Source organism: Peromyscus leucopus, chromosome 14 (genome assembly GCF_004664715.2).
Source record: "Peromyscus leucopus breed LL Stock chromosome 14, UCI_PerLeu_2.1, whole genome shotgun sequence".
In the NCBI taxonomy this organism is placed as follows: domain Eukaryota; kingdom Metazoa; phylum Chordata; class Mammalia; order Rodentia; family Cricetidae; genus Peromyscus; species Peromyscus leucopus.
The window spans coordinates 51,765,759-51,787,692 of NC_051075.1; the positions used below are offsets into that span (position 1 = coordinate 51,765,759).

General features: G+C 38.5%; 1 protein-coding gene across 7 annotated transcripts in view; it reads right to left on the reverse strand.

Moving 5' to 3' along the window:
* The window catches only part of Numb (NUMB endocytic adaptor protein), a 104,855-nt gene that overhangs the window by 55,401 nt on the left and 27,520 nt on the right, over positions 1–21,934 (reverse strand). For 6 of the 7 annotated variants that reach the window (XM_037210699.1, XM_028877094.2, XM_037210701.1 and 3 more), the window contains exons 2-3: positions 19,328–19,464; positions 1,986–2,070 (exon numbers count right to left, since the gene is read on the reverse strand). The gene's annotated coding sequence lies outside the window, so the exon portion shown is untranslated. The remainder of the gene's footprint in view (positions 1–1,985; positions 2,071–19,327; positions 19,465–21,934) is intronic. The other variant, XM_037210698.1, reaches the window with a different exon arrangement.

Here is a 21,934-nt window from a genome sequence, read left to right on the forward strand (position 1 = left end):
ACACTAGATACCGTCATCTGCGAGATGTACCATTATTTTGTATTCCACTAAAGAAAAATGCTGAAAGTATTAATAAATGTTCATTAATTATGAAAAGCTGTTAAAAATAAATGAGAGATGCTCCCTAGTTTCAGAAATGTTAAAAGTTTGTGAGGAAGGAGGGGCAAAAAGGTGGATTGGGAGGAAAAGTAGAAACAGAAGAAAAAGAAAATTACCATTCTATCAATAACACTGAGTTTTCCAGAAACCAAGGACATGAAGACATGGGTCACTGGTTATTCCTTTAAGCTTCATCAGCATGAGGAGGAGAAGCCACAGAGGTGCTGTCACCCAGCAACTGCTACTTACTGTCTTCATTTGCCTGCTCACCCTGGCTCGTTCCTTTAGCTTTAGACTGTCTACACCACCGTGCTTTAGATGGATCTCTGCTGTGGATGTCTTTCTGTACACTGTGAATATGTGTTCTCTGATTGGTTGATAAATAAAACACTGATTGGCCAGTAGCCAGGCAGGAATTGTAGGCGAGCAGATGAGGAGAATGCTAGGAAGAAGAAGGGCTGAGTCAGGAGTCACCAGCCAGACACAGAGGAAGCAAGATGACAAGGCAGAACTGAGAAAAGGTACCAAGCCACGTGGCTAAACATAGATAAGAATTATGGGTTAATTTAAATGTAAGAGCTAATCAGTAATAAGCCTCAGCAAATGGCCAAGCAGTTATAATTAACATAAGCTTCTGAGTGATTGTTCTATAAGTGGGCCATAGGACCATGGGGGCCTGGCGGGACCAGGGAAACCTTCCGACTACAGATCTCTTCTTGACCATAGTAGAAGTTGTTGAATCTTGTTTTGTAGTTCAAATTGACTATGACAGAAAGCTATGCATATATAAACACACACATACACACTTTCAAAACTTAAAACCACACATGGACTTATAGACTACAGATCATAGCTTATGACAGAAAGACAAAGACAATTATAACAGAAACGTTGCACTTGAAGATACACATAATTAATAATAAAAAGACTCACATGCTGGGCCGCTTGTAAATTAGACTAAAAAAATAAAATTAGGATGCCTCTACCTAGCATGGTTTGACCAGCACCACAGAAGAAAGGAAATGAGGGGAAAGAATAGTTGATAAGCATCTATCTTAAAGAATCATAAATAGAAAAAAAAAACCTTTTGAAAAAATAGATGAAAATAGCATTCCTAGTAACACTAGGCAAGATTTATCTGGCCAATTTTCTCATTCTAAAACCATGTAAAGTACTTAGCAAAATTATTATTATTACTTTAAATCTTCAGAGTATTGTTTCAGTCAGGTGTTGTCATCACTGTGACTACGTAAGATTCTGGTAGGTGTCAGACCTGTAAACAGCTACCCAACATGCTTTACAACAGATATGAATTTCATCAAATTAGTGATTTTCCTCTAGGTCTAGTTTATTCCAGTTTAATTTTGGTTTAAGTATATTGTAGTCTTAACTTTGTCATTTCCTATTTGGTAATTTACTAGCTGCTAAAAGATGAAAATACCTAGTTGACATTTTTAAATGCTTACTATGTGCCAGGCATATAGTAAGATAAGTGCATACAAGTAGAAAAGTGTCTTACATGTGTAAAATGACCTCCTATTCACAACAATCCCACCACAGCACTACCAGTATTTTACAGAAAGGGAAACTCACCTATAAGTAACTCCCAATGTCACACACGTAAGCACAGAAGCATAAAAATCTCTACCCTTGTTATCTGTCTTCAAAACCCAAGCCCTTAGCTACTATGCTATATTACTTTTCACAATACTTAAAAGAAAAATGAAAAATTTAGGAAGGACAAAAACCTCACCATTAAAAATTATCCAAAGGAGTTAAGGAATATGTAAGCAATATTAATACCAATATAATTCATCATAGGTTGGTATATCACAGCTATTTCAAAGTGTCTTAGCCTTGATTAGTAGTTTTGAAGTTGGACAGACCTGGCTCTGAATCTTGGCTGTGCCTTTTACAAGCTGTGTGACTTTGGACAAATTTCGTAACTTCACCAAGTGTCAGTTTCCTCATCTGCAAAATGAGAATAATAAATGTCTTATCCACTGTTCTTAGCGACACGGGTACAAAAGTAGAAAGAGGTTTTCAATTGTTGTCAGGAACGGCTCTACTGTAGTGAGAGAATGAAGATCATCACTGGGCACTGGGCAGCAGCTTCAGATCCACACACGGATTGAAAACACAACAAATAATTCCCCAAATGCAAGCCAAATGCCTAGAGATAAGTCACTCAGATTTCTGTTGTTTGTGTTTCTGCAGCATCAGGGGCAGCAGGACTCAGGGCTTTGCAGGCCTATGCTAGTCCACACCTGAGACAAACACCTGAGCCGGATCACTGGATCCTGGCAATAAAACAGAAAAGGGAAGATCAAGGGATCAAGGGACACAAAAGAAGAAGGTCTGTGTCAAAAAAGGATCAATTCCTGGCACTTTCAGGAAGGAATTTTTATGGAAGAAAAACAGAAAGAGTAGAAAACGGACTCAGAGTTGTGGAATGCAAGGGAAACCTACTCAAAATGACAGGGATCTCCATGATTAATCTTTAAAGTCTTACCCATTTTTTTCCTTTTTCTTATCAACTAAGGCAAAAAAAAAAATTCATTTTCTTGTAGCAAACAGGAGCTCTGCTATGTACTAAAAAGTCATTTATAAGCCGGGCGGTGGTGGCGCACGCCTTTAATCCCAGCACTCGGGAGGCAGAGCCCAGGCGGATCTCTGTGAGTTCGAGGCCAGCCTGGTCTCCAAAGTGAGTTCCAGGAAAAGGCGGAAAGCTACACAGAGAAACCCTGTCTCGAAAAACAAAAAAAAAAAAAAAAAGAAATCATTTATAATTTGATTTTCTTCCAGTGCCCCCTGGTATGTATGGCCAGTAAAGGATAAATATAATAGAGTTATAGTTAAGAACAAGTATTAGATTTTCACACATGAAACAATGGTGAAAGGAACTCTGTTTTGTAAAATCTGGTTTAGATTCATTTATTTTATTCTATGTGTACGAGTGTTTTACCTGTATGTGTATATGCACCACATGCATGCCTGGTGCATTTAGAGGTCAAAAGAGGGCATCAGATCTCCTAGACCTGGAGTTATGGATGGCTAAGAGCCAAACTCAGGTCCTTTGCAAGAGCAGGCAGTGCTCTTGACCACCAAAGCATCTCTCCAGCCCCAGGAAATCTGTTCTGTTCTTAAAAAATATTTTATTAATGATCAGTGTGTGTGTCCCTATGAGGTGTGTGAGCACATGTGCCATACTGTGTGTGGAAGTCAAGGGACAACTTTATGGAATCAGTTCTCTCTTCCACCTTTATGTGGGTTCTAGTAATTGAACTTGGGTCAATTGAACAGGTTTGTGCAACAGGTATCTTCACCTACTGAACTATCTCGCCAGCACCAAAATGGAAATCTGTATATCGACGGTCTCTAGTTTGTGAGAGCTATTATGCATGCAAATTAAGCTATAAAATGGTTTTTAAGACTAAGAACAATTCAGATCAAATAGTTATGGAACATCTACTATGTACAATATAACTACAATATTCAGTCTCAGGAGTATAGAAGAACAGTGATATCATCTCCAATCCCCAAGTTCTCACAATCCAGAAAATACATAAAAATAAAAACCTATATACATTAAAATGCATTTAGAAAGAAACACATTGCTACCTGATTTAAAAGGAAGTTGAGATTACTGAGTTAGAGAAAAATGAAGAAAGGCTTCTTGAAAGATAAAACATTGAAAAGTGGAACTCTAACAACCCTAACTTCTAAGTATATAAATAAATTAAATAAAATTGTATCCTTTTGTCAACAAGGTGCACACTGACGGTTGGTTACTATTAACTATGAGAAAAGTAGAAAATAAAAATGTACTAAATAAATCTAAGAGGATATTTTTGAAAAGGAGATCGACAACAATAACTATATTGTTAAATTTCCATTTACCTCAACTACCTTAAAATTTTATATTAAGAAACATGAAAGACTAACAGAAAATACATTTGAAGTAACAGTCTATTCATCCACTTTTACTACTTTAGAAACCACTTTAAAAAAAAAAAAAAAAGAAAAAAGCCCTTAAGAGCTAGGTCTCCATACTTCTCTTGACATTCTGGTCTTTCATACTCCTATTAGGCTCTGCTTGAAGTTCCTCTACATTCTACATTCTACTTGAAGTTCTTCTACATTCTACATTCTAGCTTGGAGTTCTTCTATATTCTACAATCTACATTCTAGCTTGGAGTTCTTCTACATTCTACATTCTAGCTTAGAGTTCTTCTACATTCTACATTCTAGCTTAGAGTTCTTCTACATTCTACATTCTAGCTTGGAGTTCTTCTACATTCTACATTCTAGCTTGGAGTTCTTCTACATTCTACATTTTTATTCTTCTACATTCTACATTCTAGCTTGGAGTTCTTCTATTCTACATTCTAGTTATTCTTCTACATTCTACATTCTAGCTTGGAGTTCTTCTACATTCTACATTCTAGCTTGACTTCTACATTCTACATTCTAGCTTGGAGTTCTTCTACATTCTACATTCTAGCTTGGAGTTCTATATTCTACATTCTACATTCTAGCTTGGAGTTCTTCTACATTCTACATTCTAGCTTGGAGTTCTTCTACATTCTACATTCTAGTGTGGAGTTCTTCTACATTCTACATTCTAGTTGAGTTTTCTACATTCTATTTTGTTTTTTACATTCTATTCTAGTGTTTTTTTTTTTTTTTTTTTTTTTTTTTTTTTTCTACATTCTCGCTTAGAGTTCTACATTCTACATTCTAGGTGGAGTTCTTCTACATTCCTCCTGCAAATGATACAAAAGCCTACAAATCATGTGGTGAGGTTTATCACAGGAGCCCACTCCTTGATACCAATTTCTGTGTTAGTTTATTCTCTCATTGCTCTGACTAAATTCACAACAAAAGCAACTTAAGGAAGTTTTACTTTGGCTCACAGTCTGAGAGCGCATCCATCGTGGAAGGGAAGCCTGCTGTGGCTAGTCACAGTCAGGAAAAAGAGAAATGAATGAGGACACTCTGCTTGCAGAAAACCTGTTTTCTGTTCGCCTTTCAAGTTTCTCAGTATAAAATTTTAAGGTAGTCAAAAGACTCACAGAAGATGGGTCTTCTCTCCTCAGTTAAATCACTCTGGCAACCCTCGCATGGACACATCCAGAAATGTGTCATCTAGGGGACTCTCAATCCAGTCAAACTGATAGTCAAGATCTCATGGTTTTAAGTTTTTAAAATCAACTTCTAAAAAAACTGAAAGCACAATCTTAAAACAAATCTGAATTGGAATTTCAATGTCAACAGTAGCAAACATCAGACAACTTATTTACGATTTGAACTCTTTAATATAAAAAAAAAATAAAAGTTATAAAGTTGTGCTAGGCATAGTGGTACATGCCTTTAATCCCAACGTTTAGAACTAAAACGGTACAAAGTCTGCAATTCATTTTCACCTAGTTTAAATAAAATTAATTCTAGGACTCAGAAGGCAGAGACAGGCAGATCTCTGTAAACTTGAAGCCAGCCTGGACTACACAGTGAGCTCTAGACCAGCCAAAGCTAAATAGTGAGACTCTGTCTCAATCTCCTTCCCCTACAAAAAGATGGTAAAGTTGTAACGTTTAAGTGAGAAAATAAATGCACAGTATTTGGTGCAGAACTGAAGAATTAGTTCTCCTGTTTTTCTCCTCCCTCCTCAAGGGGAAGCTCTATTACCGGTAGTCTCATACAGTCCTCTCCCTGCGGCACCCATTTGGTCCCCTCTGCCTGGATGCCCTTCTTTGTCACATGTAACACACTCAAATCCTCCTTCTTGTTCAAGTTCATACTTCAATGCTACCTCTTCTCCTATCTCCACGACTAACTATATTTCATCTATGTTACTTAATGTTTTTTCTGTCGTAAGCACTGTCTCAACTGCCTGCTTTAAAGGAGCATAGCTCATTTATTTTCACTCCTCTCCTAACACAAACCACAATTTTGAACATGGTAAGCTTTCAAATATTCGACAAATAATACTATTCTAGATTTCTCATTAAAACTGCATATCATGTTGAATCCTTTCTAACATTTTACAGATAAAAAGATAAACTGTCCCTATGCTGTATTCAGAATCTCAATTCTTCAGTAAGTATCAACATTTGTATCTGACTTGTTTTTGAATGTAGCCCACGCTGCCCTCAAACTCACAATCCTCTTGAGTTCAGGGGTTACTAGCATGTGTCACCATACCTTGGCTTAAAATTTAAAACTAAATTCATAGAAGTATTTGTGTAAAACAAAAGCCATCCAAATCCAATTTTTACAAGTATCATTTTGTAAGAAAGCATATTAGTTAAACAGGAAATGTTTAACAAATCCTCAAAATATCTATTTTACAGACATTTGGGGCAAATTAATATAGAACACAGGTCCTTTAGGCAACAACAGAATAATAAACAAAAAACTCAGGTCCTTCTGTTCTTTATTACTAACTTGGGATTTTTCTACATGACAGTCATTCATACAACACTATCTTTTTAAATAATGAGAACTATTTTTTGTCTTTTTAAAAATAAATTACAGTTGGGCATGGTGGTACACTTGTATAACCCTAGCACTTAAGAGGAGGAAAAGGAATCAGGGGTTCAAGGTATATCAGCTATGTCGGGAATTCAGAATCAGTATTGGCTACATGAGACTTTGTCTAAAAAAAACACAAAACCAACCAACCAATCATTCTCCATATAATTTCAAATTTCTTTGCAATGCAGATACATAAAAGAGATGTTAATTTAGGAGTTTTAAGGTAAACTTTTGGTTTTATATAACTCAGAGTAGAGGAAACTTTATAAACTGTATTTCATCCTACTTACTTTATCACTGTGTCTCACACTCTTTCTTTCCTTCCCCCTTGAGACAGGTATCCCTGGCTGGCCTAGAACTCAGAGAGATCCATCTACATCTGCCCTAAGTGCTGGGATTAATCTCACACTTTCAAAAACAAAAAACAAACAATGTGAAAATGAGTTGCAGATATCGTACCACTTAGCCCTAAGCATTTCCCTATATTTTCTTAGGAATGAGAATATTAGCTTAGATAACCACAGTACAGCTAAACAAATCAGTATTATAACAATGTGACACTTTCTATAAAATTATTTGCCTTAGAGTTATTTCCCTAGTTCAGAATATGTTCAGGGCTATGGATTACAGCTGTCAGACCTCTTTAGCATGTAACCTTCTACAGCAGCTCTTCAGACTTTTTGCACCTTTTGACCGAGAGTCTCACCAGTACTGACAGTTACTTGCATGGCAACACTTCATTTAGGTTCATCTGCGTTACTTCAGGTTAAGAGAAACTAATGGATTGAAAATCATGGAGTTAACTTTACAACCTGGTCCACAGGCAGAGTAAGACAGACACTGGGCCTGTCGTGGGCTTCTGAAACCTCAAGGCCCATCCCCAGTGACACACCTCCAACAGGGTGTCATCTCCCAGTCCTTCCCAATTAGGTCCACTAACTGGTGACTAGGCACTCAAATATACGACCCTATGGGGGCATTTTCAAACCACAAGGGGGAAATAGCATGTGGGTCAAATAAGGATACTATTAATTTTTCAGAAATCTGAAACTTCTCTAAAATAATTATACGTTCTAAAGCTGTACTAACTGAAAATTCTGAGAGCCTGAGAATTCTTGTCATCTCTTGGGCAATACTTGGTAAATAACAAATTTCTTTCTTTTTTTTTTTTCTTTTTTCTTTTTATCAAAAATAACGAATGGCAAATTACTGTCTGCTTTCCTTTATTATATTCCTGTTCATGAGTAAGATAAAGTGTCTGATTATTTGTGACAGAGATGGCTGGCTCTCCATCCATATTTCTTGTACTACTAATACAGATGTGTTCAGGGCTCATGTTGTTTCCTGAGCTGATTATAAAGAAGCATGTAAATTACCTACTGCTGCTGGAGATAATTAAGCCTGGTTCCTATATTCCTATACAGCAAAAAGCTACCTTCTCACAAGATCATGTTGGATCCATTAGAGCACCCATAATTACCACTGTTACTTTACAGAGTTTGTGTATGAAATCCATGATCATATCTCCCCTCTGCTTTCTCATCGGATGTTTGTCCGTTACATACTGCATTGTAGACTGTCTTCATGGAGTGTGGAAAGCCATCCTTCATTCATCATTTATATTGCAAATGTCTTTCACTATTGAAAATTTGTAAGGGCCAGAGGATTGGAAAATGTGCTGTGAAATACTGTCTTCTGTACATAGCATAGCTGATACACTCACAAATGCACAGAAGCTGTGGTTATCTGAATAAGATGTTCACAAGATCATAATTCTAGCATAGATGGGGGAGGAACTACCAAGATGAGGAGCTAATAGAAGCTGATGGCTGCTGAGGGAGTGAGAATCCTTCTTCAGGGTGTCGACCACTGGTAAGCTGCCCAAGATATAGTATATGGTCTCACAACCATACACATACAGGCAGCACTAGCTGGATTTAGCAGATTATTTAAAAAATAATAGGACAAGAAATTGGGAGGGACATATGTTAGGATGGATCTGGGAGGAATTAGAAAGGAAAAAATAAATGTTTATGATCTTATTTCAATGTACACACATATGAAATTCTCAAAGAAAAAATTTAAAAACTTAAAAAGTAGCAATCATGGTCCCCTCTCCTTTCCGCTCCTTCCTCCCATCTCTCTCTCTCTCTCTCTCTCTCTCTCCATCTCCTCCCCCCCCCCCAATAAAGCTCTAAAAAGGTAAAAAAAAAAATCATTTATTGATATCTTTAAAAAAGAAAAAAAAAGAAAACCATGGAGCTACAAGTAACATTAAACTTAGTTTGATTCTATAGTAACTCTTTAGGCTGAGGACATTTGAGCCCCAGCACTGCAGATATCCACATTTCCTTAAATCTACTATAGTACCAAATTTAGAACCTTACCAATAAAAGATACCTAATATAATTCTATAGAATAAATAAGTAAGTCTGTGTAGCTGGAGTTATCTCCAGTCCTGCCTGGGCCACAGCTACTCAGACCCAAAAAAACACACAGATGCTTATATTATTTAAACTGTTTGGCCTAATGGCTCAGGCTTCTTGCTATCTAGTTCTTAAATCTTAAATTAACCCATTTCTATTCATCTGTAAGTTGTCACATGGCTTGTGGTTTACTGGTACTTTACATCTTACTTCTCATGGCGGCGGCTGGCAGAGTCTCCTGACTCGGCCTTCCTGTCCCTAGAATTCTCTTCTCTGCTTGTCCTGCCTATACTATACTTCCTGCCTGGCTACTGGCCAATCAGCATTTTATTTATCAACCAAATCAGAGCAACACATTCACAGCATACAGAGCGATCAATATCCACAGCAAGTCTGTCTTAGGACAGAGGAGACTAAGGAAAAAGTAGAGTCAGATTAATGATCAGATTAGAGCTGGAAGGAAAAGGAAAACTGTAAGAAAATCCTTGCTGTGGCTTACAAAGTCTAGCATGATTTAGCCTTATCAGACCAAGCATCCCAGCCTTCTTTGAAACGTTAAACCTGCCATGCTTCTCATCTCAAAGTCTTCAATTCATAGTTCTCACAAGCCATTACTTTTCCTGAAGTTAATCTGTGCATCCTTCAGAGCTCTGCTCAAATATCACTTCTTCAGAGTAGCTGCCCTTAACCACCTCTACACTGTAACCAAGCCAGCTACCTCTGTAAGTTTATAATACAATGAGCCGCTCCTTTACTGTTTATTATAATTTTAAATTAAAAAGTGAGTATTCAATAACTGCTTTCCCTACAAGAATGTAAGTTGTATGATGGCAGGATTCTGATACATCAAATTAATGAATCAACATATGTTTAAACTATTAATTTGCTATTTTATAAAGTTTTTAATATTATTTGTTAAATTCTTAATAAGCTGAGATACAGAATACCTTTTATCCAATCAATTCTGGTAAGAAAAACTTCAGGAACTTGACTTAAAACAAAGATGCTAGAGAGATGCTTAACAATTAATAGTGCTTCTTACTGCTCTTGTAGAGGACCTGAGTTTAGGTCACAGCACCCATATCAGGGAGCTCACAACTCCAGCCCTGGGGGATCTGACACCATTTTCTGGCTGCCCAGGCAGTTCCCTAGCCCTACATAAGTAATTAAAAATAAAAAAAATATTTAAAACAAATAAAGAGACAAAGCAATTGGGATTACGGAGTATATTAGAGAAAAACAAAATATAGAGGAAGTCTGGCACTTTCCACTACCTTTTCTGAAGGACTGCCTATGGGTAAGAGCTTCTCTAAGTCTTAAGGCAGCTGCAGAGACAGAAGTCAAGAGTTCAGAGCTGCTGAAACAGGCAGGATGTGAGGGGCTGTCTTTGTTAGGGTTTCTAGTACTTCAGTGAAACACCATGACCAAAAAGCAAGTTGGGAAGGAAAGGGTTTATTCAGCTTACACTTCCATTGCACCATTCATTTTTGAAGAAAGTCAGGACGGGAACTCAAGCAGGGCAGGATCCCAGAGGCAGGAGCTGATGCAGAGGCCATAGAGGGGTGCTGCTTACTGGCTTGCTCAACCTGCTCTCTTACAGAACCTAGGACCACTAGGCCCAGGGATGGAACCACCCACAATGGGCTGGGCCCTCCACCATCAATCACTAATTGAGAAAATGCCTTTCAGCCAGATCTTATGGAGTTCTTTTCTCAACTGAGGTTCCCTCCTTTCAGATGACTCTAGTTTGTGTGTCAAGTGTGACAAAAGACTAGCTAGCATAGGGGCTAAAAATCCAGAGAAAAACCAATCACAGAAAAATAACTCTAGACATCCAATATTGCTTCTGTCCTCAGAGTAATTTAGCAAATTCTAACCTGGGTGAGGCAAGACGACAAGAATTAAGCAAACTGCCTATTTTAAAGTATAAAAATAAATAAACAAATAGAGCCTTCAGATTGACTAAGAGAAAAAAATGAAGAGTTCAAGATCTGTCAAAAAGAAAGGTCCTGGCAAACACCCCAGGGTTCCATTTGATACCTCTGAAGAGCAACACTTGAAGCAAATGGAAATTGGATTTAAACCAGCCCTTGAGAAGCCTAAAACAAAGGCTCAAGCCATCTCAAGCCTATGAATCAAGGTCACTTGCTTCTACTTTTAACTACCATCAGAAGAAAATTAAATCTTCTCTAACGAGCCATATCACCAACAGCATCTATCACTCCTCATGTACAAGTTTTGACATCCATTTGAAAAATTACCAGAAAAGGTAAGACAAGACCAAATGAATGAAAGTCAAGAGAAAAAGCAGACAACAGAAAAACAGAACAAAAATAAAAGGATCTAAACACTGCAATTACCAAGTATAGACTTGAAAATAACTATGATTAGTATGTTTAGGAAAATAGGTGACAAGATTTACCAGAGAATTGGAATCTATAAAAACAAACAACAACAACAAAGACAAAAACAACCTGGAATTCTAGAACTAAAGAATACACACTATATAATAACAGGATAACAGATGCCTTCAGCAGTAGATTGAACATTAAGTGAACTAGAAAATGCATCTGTACACACCAAACAGATGAAGCATGAGGGGAAAAGGTTGGAAAGTACAGAAACAGCATGCAAGTGGCCAGGGATGCAGCTCAGCTGTAGAGTGCTTGCCTAGCAACGCAGGGAGCCCTGGGGTCAATTCCAATACTGCATGAAACAGGTACAGTGGCACCAGACTCTACGTCCAGCACCAGAGAGGTGGAGGCAAGAGGATCAGAAATATCGGTCATTCTTGACTGCACAGTGAGTGGAGGCTGGCCTGGGATTTATAAGAACTTGTTTGTTTGTTTTTAAAGGAAAACTGCATGAGAGACACACAGAACTCAAGGAATGATTTAACACAGAGATATCTAGAATTCAGAAGAAATGAACAAGTAAAGCTGAAACAACATCAGAAGAGGTAGGACAAACTTGGCAAAAGACAAGTATCAGTGATGGACCTCAAGTGTCTTAACTTAAAGTGCAACAAAACAAAAACATGGCTTCTTTAACCAAAACAATGGACTAAGAATACAATAGAATGATATACTTGAAAGGTTTAAAGGAAATTACTTAGAACAAGGAATTCTATGTCTTACAGACAGATCCTTCAAAAATTGAGGCAAGTTGGGTAGTGGTGGTGCATGCCTTTAGTCCCAGCACTCAGGAGGCAGAGGCAGGCAGATCTCTGAATTCAAGACTAGCCTGGTCTACAGAGTGAGTTACAGGACAGCCAGGACTGTTTCACAGAGAAACCCTGTCTCGAAAAACAAAACAAAACAACAATAAAAAATAATTAAGGCAAAATTAAAAAAAAGTTTCTATTAAGAAAATTCCAGATGGAAGCATGGTAACAGGAAAGAAATAAAAAAGCACTACAAAGAAGAAACATGGGTAAAATTAAATAACCATGGATTATCTCAAAAACAATGAAATCACAACAAGAAAGACTATATGGGAATAATAACTGGAATGAAAGGGCTGTAAGGCATAGAAAAAAATCAGTAAATTGTGAACAAAACTGGCCACAGTAATTCCTCCTATTCTTTATCTGTAATTCTTCACAATGTGGCTTTGCTATTCCTCACATCAAGAGATGGAATCTATCTCTACTCCTTGAGAATTCTGGCTTGGCTATGCTCATTGGATATGGCCAATGAAACATTAGAAAATGAGACATAACTGAGATTTGAAAAGCATTTGCACAATGGGATTTGTTCTCACCTGCTACCTACAGAACTCAAACCATCAGGCAAATGAACTAGTCTGTTGGAGGACCCATAAAGAAAGAGAAAAATATTTCTTTACATGTACACTGGTCAAAAATCTATCAAACAGCAAACATAGGAGTTTTATTTTACTTTATCTGGCCTCAAGCAAACTCCCAGCAGATCAGAGATCAGCATATTCACAACAAATGCTAGACCACCAATTATGAACTATCAGCCACCAAGCTTTAATGCAGAACTAGTCTACTGTGCCTGCACGTAGACTAGTGATCGCCAAGCATGGCCAACTGTGCTCCCTACAGGCATTTGGTTACTATAGGTCTATGTGTTAAAAGCTTGACCAATTTTTTTTTTTTTTTACTGTGATAGAGTTTGGAACCCAGGGTCGAGTACATGCTAGGCAAATGCTCTACAACTGAAGTTATGGGACTTTTAGAGGTGAGACCTAATGAGAAAGTCTTCTGATCATTGAAGGAAGTCCTTTAAGTGGAATGGGGACACGAGCTCCTTCCTCTTCCTCTTTTATTCACTTCCCGGTCAGAAAACAGGTGGTGGCACCATGTACAACCACCATGACATTACTGTCTCATATAATAAATAGCTAATATTGACTGTCAATATCTAAAATCATCAAAGAAACAAGCCTCTGTGCATGGCTGTGAGGGTTACCTCGACAGCTTAGCTGAGGTAGGAAGTGTCACTCAGCTGAGCATGAGCATTAGCGATACTCAGTGACTAGATGCCAGTCTCCTGCTGCCGTGTCTTCCCCACCAGGATGGAGGTGTCCTCAAACTGGGAACCAAAGTAAACCCTTGCTCCTTCAAATTGCTTTTGTTGGGTGTCTGACCACAGTAACAGTAGTCATATAAAGGGAACATACAGAAAACTGGAATCAGAAGTGGGGTCACTGCTGCACTAAATCTCATCATGTGGCTCTTAGGTCTTTGGAAGTGGAGTGTAGGAAGAGTTTGGGATTATTGGCTGAAATATCTTAAGTACCATGAATACCTTAAGTAGAGTTTAATAGGCCATTTTGGTAGGAGCTTGGGAAGATAAGAATGCTCTGTGTGCAAGAAGACATGATGCTGGAGAAGGAGCTGAGAGCTCATGATCTTTTTTTTTAAGATTTATTTATTTATTTATTTATTTATTTATTTATTTATTTATTTATTTATTTATTATGTATTCAGTGTTCTGTCTGCATGTATGCCTGCTGGCCAGAAGAGGGCACAAGATCTCATTACAGATGGTTGTGAGCCACCATGTGGTTGCTGGGAATTGAACTCAGGACCTTTGGAAGAGCAGCCAGTGCCCTTAACCACTGAGCCATCTCTCCAGCCCGAGTTCTACATCTTGATCCGCAGGCAGCAGAAGGAAATTCTGTACCACACTGGGCACAGCTTGAGCATAGGAGACCTCAAAGCTGACACACTTCCTCTAACAAAGCCACACCTCCTAATTAGTGCCCCTATGTGGGTCATTTTCTTTCAAATCACCACAGTCAGGCTTGGCGGTAAGCACCTCTGTTCACTGGGCCTTCTTGGAGGCCCAGTTCTTATAGTCTTGATACAATCGTCTCTAGCTTTAACTGCTTGTTGGATATATACGTCCAGACTTTACTTCTTTGCTGATTAGACACACTACTTTGGACAACTTTATGAAAGAAAATCTGGTTTTTCTTTTCTGCAACAAGAGAGATAATGAAACAATAACCCAGTCCTCTATATGAAGAATTAAACCACCATATAGAAATATACTAGGCCTGAATGATGCATTAAATAGTACTGAGGAATACCACTGTGTGCTGGTGATGGCTCAGTAAATAAAGGGCACTTGTCACCAAGCCTCAGGATCTAAGTCCAATCTCCAGGATCCACATGATGGAAAGCAAAAGATTCCTGCACATTGTCCTCTGACCTCCACCCCTTTACCAAGGCATGTTCATGTCTATGTCTGTCTGTCTGTCTGAGTCTCTGTCTCTCTCTCTCCTCTCTCTCTCACACACACACACACACACAAATAAATGTAATTTTTAAAAAATTATTGAATTATCAGTGGGAACATAGAGATGTTCAACATACTATTCTGTACAACCTTGGATATATCTGAAAGGTTTCATAATAAATTGCAGTTAATATTATTTTCCTAGCTTGGATTGCCACTATACCTATGTAATATATATCGTCTGTGGAAGAACAGGGTAATGAGCACATCACTGCTTTCCTGATATAACTTCTTGTGAATCTAAAACCATTTCAAAATAAAAGTTAAAACAAAAAATGTTAGGAAGCCTCCCATTCTGGTGTATCTTATCTTACCTTTCTTCTTCCACCAAACTAAACTGTGAAACTGGACATAGAACTCTATGTAATGACTGGAGCATTATCTAACAATATCACAGTGTTGCATTCAAACTAGGTATACTGTGTCACAGGGAAGTTATAGAATTGGGAACTTTCATCAATAAGACAACCAACCAACAATTATAAGACTATGTAAGTTTTCTTGTACCACTGATTTTTTTTTTAATTTACTAGAAATTTAGCAAGTAAGATTGTTCAATTCTAAAAAGAGAGCATACAGTTTTCTATAAAGGAAGCAGAGACAAGAAAAACTTGAGGTGTGTCGTTAAGCTGACACTAGTTTTTCAAATTTAAATTGGACACCAATTCCTCAAATAAGTCTCAAATTATTAAAATAAGGAAGAAAATTCCAAGTAGACTGTAAAATTACTAGCATATTCTGGAAAAAAGAAGAAAACAAAGTTTTCCAAGTTATAGATCTTATACTTTGTCTTGTTTGTACACTTTTATCTCTGCTTTTAATTATAGTTGTGTATTCATTAGTTTGTCAGCACAAAATAAAATCCAAACTCCATTTTTTCTCTTTCTTTTGGGCATTTCAATAATTAATTTTAACTGTCACCTTAACTGTCAACTCCATTAGATGGAGAAACACCTAAAACACTTAAGAAAGCATTCTTCTAAGTATGTCTGTGAGAGCATTTCTAGAGATGACTGGCACACAGAGCAGCAGCTAAGGAGAAAAAACCTGCCCTCAACACAGGGGCACTTCTAACAGGCTTGGGGGCGGCAATGCATGGCAAGATGGAACAAAAGGTGGAAGGAAGCCACACAGTGTGTGCCAGCTCCATTCTTCCTGAGCGAACTCTACTGCTGTTGCCACTGCCTGGACATCAGACTCCAGTTCTTTAGCTTCCCACACAGACCCACACCAGTACCTGCAGAGGACTTCCAGGCCCTCAGCCTCCGACTCGGCTGCATCACTGATCCCCCTCGTTCTTACTTCCTACTTCTTGGACTGAGAAGCTACCTGGAACCTGTCTGTCTAAGCATGCACACAGCCACTGTTGAACTGACTAGACAGACTTCAACTGTGTAACACAATCTAATAAAATTCTTTCATAAATCATACATGTATGGTTATGTATATTTGAATTTTATTCGAGAGTCCTAATAATTTTAGACAAGAAGAACTCAAATGTTTATTGAATGCTCATCTTTTTCATTTATTATATATTTCTCCTTTAGTTTTTAAAAATAAACTTTTTATTTTGTTTTTCTATTTATTTATTTATTCATTCATTCATTCATTCATTCATTTATTTTTTGTTTTGTTTTTTGAGACAGGGTTTCTCTGTGTAGTTTTGGTGCCTGTTCTGGATCTCACTCTGTAGACCAAGCTGGCCTCGAACTCACAGAGATCCGCCTGGCTCTGCCTCCTGAGTGCTGGGATTAAAGGCGTGCGCCACCAATGCCTGGCTCTAAAATTTTTTTATATTATAATTACATCACTCCCCGCTTCCCTTTCCTTCCTCCAACTCCTCGGCTCACTCACAAATGTATGGCTTCTTTGTTGTTGTATATATACACATATGTTTGTGCATGCATGCATGTGTGCATGTATGTATTCCTAAGTACAAACTGCTCAGTACGAATACTATTCATTTTATGATCTCAGGACCCTGGATATTGGATAATCAATTGAGGGCTCTTCCTGAGAAAGACAATTTATTATTCCCAGTCTCAGTGTCCCCACTTACCTGTGACTCCTTGTCTAGATCTGAGGCCCCAAGCTTTCCCATTTTGGGGAAAGGGAGAATTTGTTTGTTTGGTTGGTTGGTTGGTTAGTTGGTTGGTTGCTTTTTCAAGACAAGGTTTCTGTATGCATCCCTGGCTGTCCTGGATCCCACTCTGTAGACCATGGTGGCCTAGAACTCAAGAGATTGGCCTGCCTCTGCTCCCGAAGTGTGCACCACCATGTCCAGCTTAAACATTTTTTTTTAGATTTATTTTATTTTATGTATATGAGTATTCTGCATGCATGTATGTATTGCACCATGTGTATGTCTGGTGCCAAAGAAGGTCAGAAGAAGGCATCAGATCCTATAGAACTGGAATTACAAATGGTTATAAGTCACTATGTGGGTGTTGAAATTGAACCTGGGTCCTCTGCAAGAATAGCAAGTGTTCTTAACCATTGTGCCATCTCTCCAGTCCCAATTCTTTCTTTGGTTTTTTGAAATGGGGGTCACACACTGCAGTCCGGCAGGCTGACCTTAAAGCCTCAATCCTCCTGTCTCCACCTCTATGGTGCTGGGATTATAAATACGTAAAACACTTAGAGCATGCCTATATACAAGCGCATGCGTGCATACACACACATATTGTGAGACAGTCTTGCTGTGTAGCTCTGGCTGATTTAGAATTTACTATGCATACAGAATGGACTCAAACTTGCAGCAATCTACCTGCCTCTGCTTCCCAAGTACTGAGACTACAGTGTGTGCCACCATATCTGAATAGCTACAAGGCTCAGTACTGGGGATCAAATACATGGCCTCACACATTATCTGGGTCTGTGAGATGGCTCAGTGGGAAAAGGTGCATATTGCCAAATCTGACAACCTGAGTTCAATCCCAAGGTTACCATGGTAGAAGAGAACTGACCCCTAAAAATTGTCCTGACTTCCACATGTGTGCTGTGAATTTGTGCAACTTCCCCCCAACACACACACACACGCACACGCACACGCACGCACGCACACACGCACTCACACACACACTAAGATAATTTTAAAAATACAAACTGTGACAAATCATATCCCTGAAAGATGGCAAGAACAGTTGATTCCCTATGAAATGCTCTTACAATGTGATGCTGATAGTCCTGCCTCCAAGGGAGGGGTTTATGTCCACTTCCCAATTATCCTCACCTATACAGACTTTTATAACCTCTCAAAAAACATAATGAAGTAGCCGGCCAGTGGTGGCACACGCCTTTAATACCAGTTCTCGAGAGGCAGAGGCAGGTGGATCTCAGTAAGTTCAAGGCCAGCCTGGTTTGCAAAGCGAGTTCCAGGACAGGCAAAACTGTTACACAGAGAAACCCTGTCTCAAAAAAAAAAAAAAAAAAACCCAGAATGAAGTAATACTATGTGACTTCCAAGACTTCCAAGCTAACTCAAGTAAATCATCTGCCTGCCCCCTCCTCTCTCAGGATGTTCTTGAATCTAGTAACCATGCTGTGAGAAAGCCAAGAAGTCACAGAAGTATAGTGTAGGTGTGGTGGCTAACAGCCCAGGCTGAGGACTCGGCCAAGTCAGCATTCACCAGCAGACACAGGAGTGAGCAAGCATTCAAAGGACTGCAGTTCTTGGCCACCGAGTCACACTCCTAACTATCCCACCTCATGCCACGAAGACCAGCAAACTCATCAAGAATCTTAATCAAATTGCAGATGTGTAAGCAAAACAAACACGCCTGCCAGGTGTGGTGACGCACGCACACCTCTTACCCCAGCACTCAAGAGTCAGAGGCAGTGAAACGCTGTGAGTTTAAGGCCAGCATGGACTACATAGTGAGATGTAGGCCAGCTAGGGCTACAGGGTAAAACTCTATCTCAAAACAAAATAGATAGAAGGATGGATGGATGGATGGATGGATGGATGGATGGATGGATGGATGCTCTAAAAGCTACTAAATCTACAATAACTTATAATGAAATCAATATGTCATACAAGTTCATAAACACATTACCACTAATATCTTAACAAATACTTTATAATACAATAAATATTATAATAAATTTTATAATACAAAAAGTATATTACCCACTTTGGAATGCTTTGTTTTTACCAAGCAAAAAAGGTTAAAAATGTAAAGACAGTTAACTAGTTAATCTAACCAAAAACAAGAAGAGTGCTGGAGAGATAGCTCAGTCTTTGAGAACTCTGGCTGCTCTTCTAGACCCAGGTATGATTCCCAGTACCCACATGGTAGTTCAAAATAATCTGAAACTCCAGTTCCAGGAGATCCATTGCCCTCTTCTGGCCTCCTCAGGCACAGGAACACACATGGTACACAGACATACATGCAGGCAAAATACCCATACACATAAAATGGAATTGAAAACAGGAAGGATGGACTTTTCCAGCAGTTAATAACCCACATTTCCATTCCCCAGTCTTTCACCTACCTGTCTTAAAAAGGTTTCTGAGGACTGTGGCCCACCAGTATTCCAGTCTGTGGCTACGTATCAAGATCTTGGTTGCCAAAGTGTCTGCACTGGCAGTCTTCCCTGGAAAATGTTCCTTAGGCTCCAAAATCTGAAAACTGCAAGGAAAGGAAATTCTTAATATAGATACCTCTTTTCAATTTCAATCCTTCATAATCTACCCCATCAACTGAAAAGGCAGCTGGCAAGATGGCTCAGTGGAAAGTGCAAGGCTGATGACTTGAATTTAATCCCTGGAACCCACAGCAGAACCAGAGAATCAGTTCTCCACAAAGTTTTCCACTATCTTCCAGATGCACACTACAGCATGCACCCCTGTTGTGCTGATGCGCGCGCACACAGCACACACAACACACACACACACACACACACATAAATACATGAAAATATATAGGTTGAAAGAAAATTAACAGTCTCTTAAGGTACACAGAAACAAGTTTCACTAAAACCAGGAGTCAAATCACACTAAAATAGAGAGGATACTGTAGATTCAAGGTCCAGCTTCATTTTTTTTTTTTTTAAACATACAATTGTCTTCCTATGAAGCCAGGCCAGTCTAAAACTTGTGACCCAAGTACTAGGACTAGGGGCGTGCCTATCTTACCTGGCCCCATCTCTACTCTAAAGAGCTACTACTCATCCTAATTAAGTCATCCATTTTCTGTGTCTGATTCTTTATACCACAAATTTTCACATGGTGCAAACTGAGGAGATCGGATTATAATTTGGGGGGTCTGGGTCTAGACTCAGTTGTCAAACTACTCTGCTTTAAGAGGTCTGATACACTCCTAGATGCAGTTCTGTCTTTAAAAGAGAAGATTAAATTAGCAATTCCTAAAATCCAGAAATTCACCTAGACAGGCACCAGGTATGACAAGACAATATGGATAAAGTTATCAACTGTGCTTAATATGCGACTGTCTTTCCTAGTTTCCCAGGTTAAATTCTTCTTTCATTACAGTCTGACAAACAACATAGTAGTTATTTTTTTAATGTTGTGACTGAGTCAAAACGGCTTTCAATCTCCATTACTGGGATTATAGGCATGAGATAACATACCCAGGTCTGGACTTCATGACATGCTCCAAGCCAGCCTGAGCTACAGAGTGACAACCTGTCTCAAAATATCAAGCAATGTATGTCTATGATCCCATCACAATGGAGATGGAGGCAGAAGAATTAGGAGTTCAAAGTCATCCTCAATTCCACAGTGAATTCAATGCCAGCCTAGGCTATATGACATCTTGTCTCAAAACAACAAAAAAAGTTATGATTTCTATTTTAGAGATTCTACTGCTGTGATAAAACACCATGACCAAAAAGCAACTTGGGGAGGTAAGGGTTTATCTCATCTTTCAGCTTGTAGTCTACCATCTTGGGAAGTCATAGCAGGAGCAAGGCAGGAACCTGGCGAGTGGAACTGAAGCAGAGGTTATGAAAGAACACTATTTACTGGCTTGCTTCCCATGGCTTGTTCATTCTGGGGTCTATACCATGAAGGACCAAGGCCTAGGGGTAGCACCACCTGTAGTGGGCTAGACCTTCCCACCTCAATCATTAATCAAGAAAGTGCACTGTGCACAGACTTGTCCACAGTCCAATCTCGTGGGGAGATTTTCTCAACTGAGGTTCTCTCTTCTCAAACAACTCTGGCTTGTTTCAAGTTCACAAAACACTAGCCGGTGCAGAATCTGAAAGTAAAACATTCTTAGGGCTTTTACCCAACAGTAACTTTTTTTTTAATTTTTTATTTTTTTTATTTATTTATTTTTTTTTTTTTGGTTTTTCGAGACAGGGTTTCTCTGTGTAGCTTTGCGCCTTTCCTGGAGCTCACTTGGTAGCCCAGGCTGGCCTCGAACTCACAGAGATCCGCCTGGCTCTGCCTCCCGAGTGCTGGGATTAAATGTGTAGTCTAATTAGCCACATATATCACACTGGAATAAAAAATGCCTGTGTTAAGAAGCAATACAAATTCACCGCAAATGATACAATGGTGTTGTTTCTGAATAAAAAGGCTGGCAGCAGCTAACATTTACGGATACTAGTTGACAGTTTCTCCTAGACAATTTCTATGAGTTAAGTCATTTAATCCTGATGGCTCATAAAATGAGCTATTAGTACTGTCATTTTATAACTAGGGAAACTGAGGTAAAGTGAGTTTAGAAACTTCCAAGATTATAAAACTACTAAAGAGTGGGGCTGAGACTATTTTTATTTTATTATTATGTTTTTCTAGATTTTTTTCCCCTAATGATAGTGGGTTGATGGTGAGGATCTGGGAGGAGTTTGAGAAGGGGAAATTTTAATCAATATATTGTGTAAAAAACCATTTTCAATAAAAAAAATAGTTGTTTGATCTTAAAAAAATAAATAACAAAATAAAACAGATCAGGATACCTGACTGTAAAGCCCTTTATTTTTTTAAACTAATTTTGTTTATAAAACTCAGATTTTGGCAAAACTAGAAACATTTGCTGCAAATAATTTTGTTAACAGAACATACAGATTATTATTATGTGGGTTAAACATAAATAGATAGTGCCCTCCAAGACTTTTCAACATGGCATT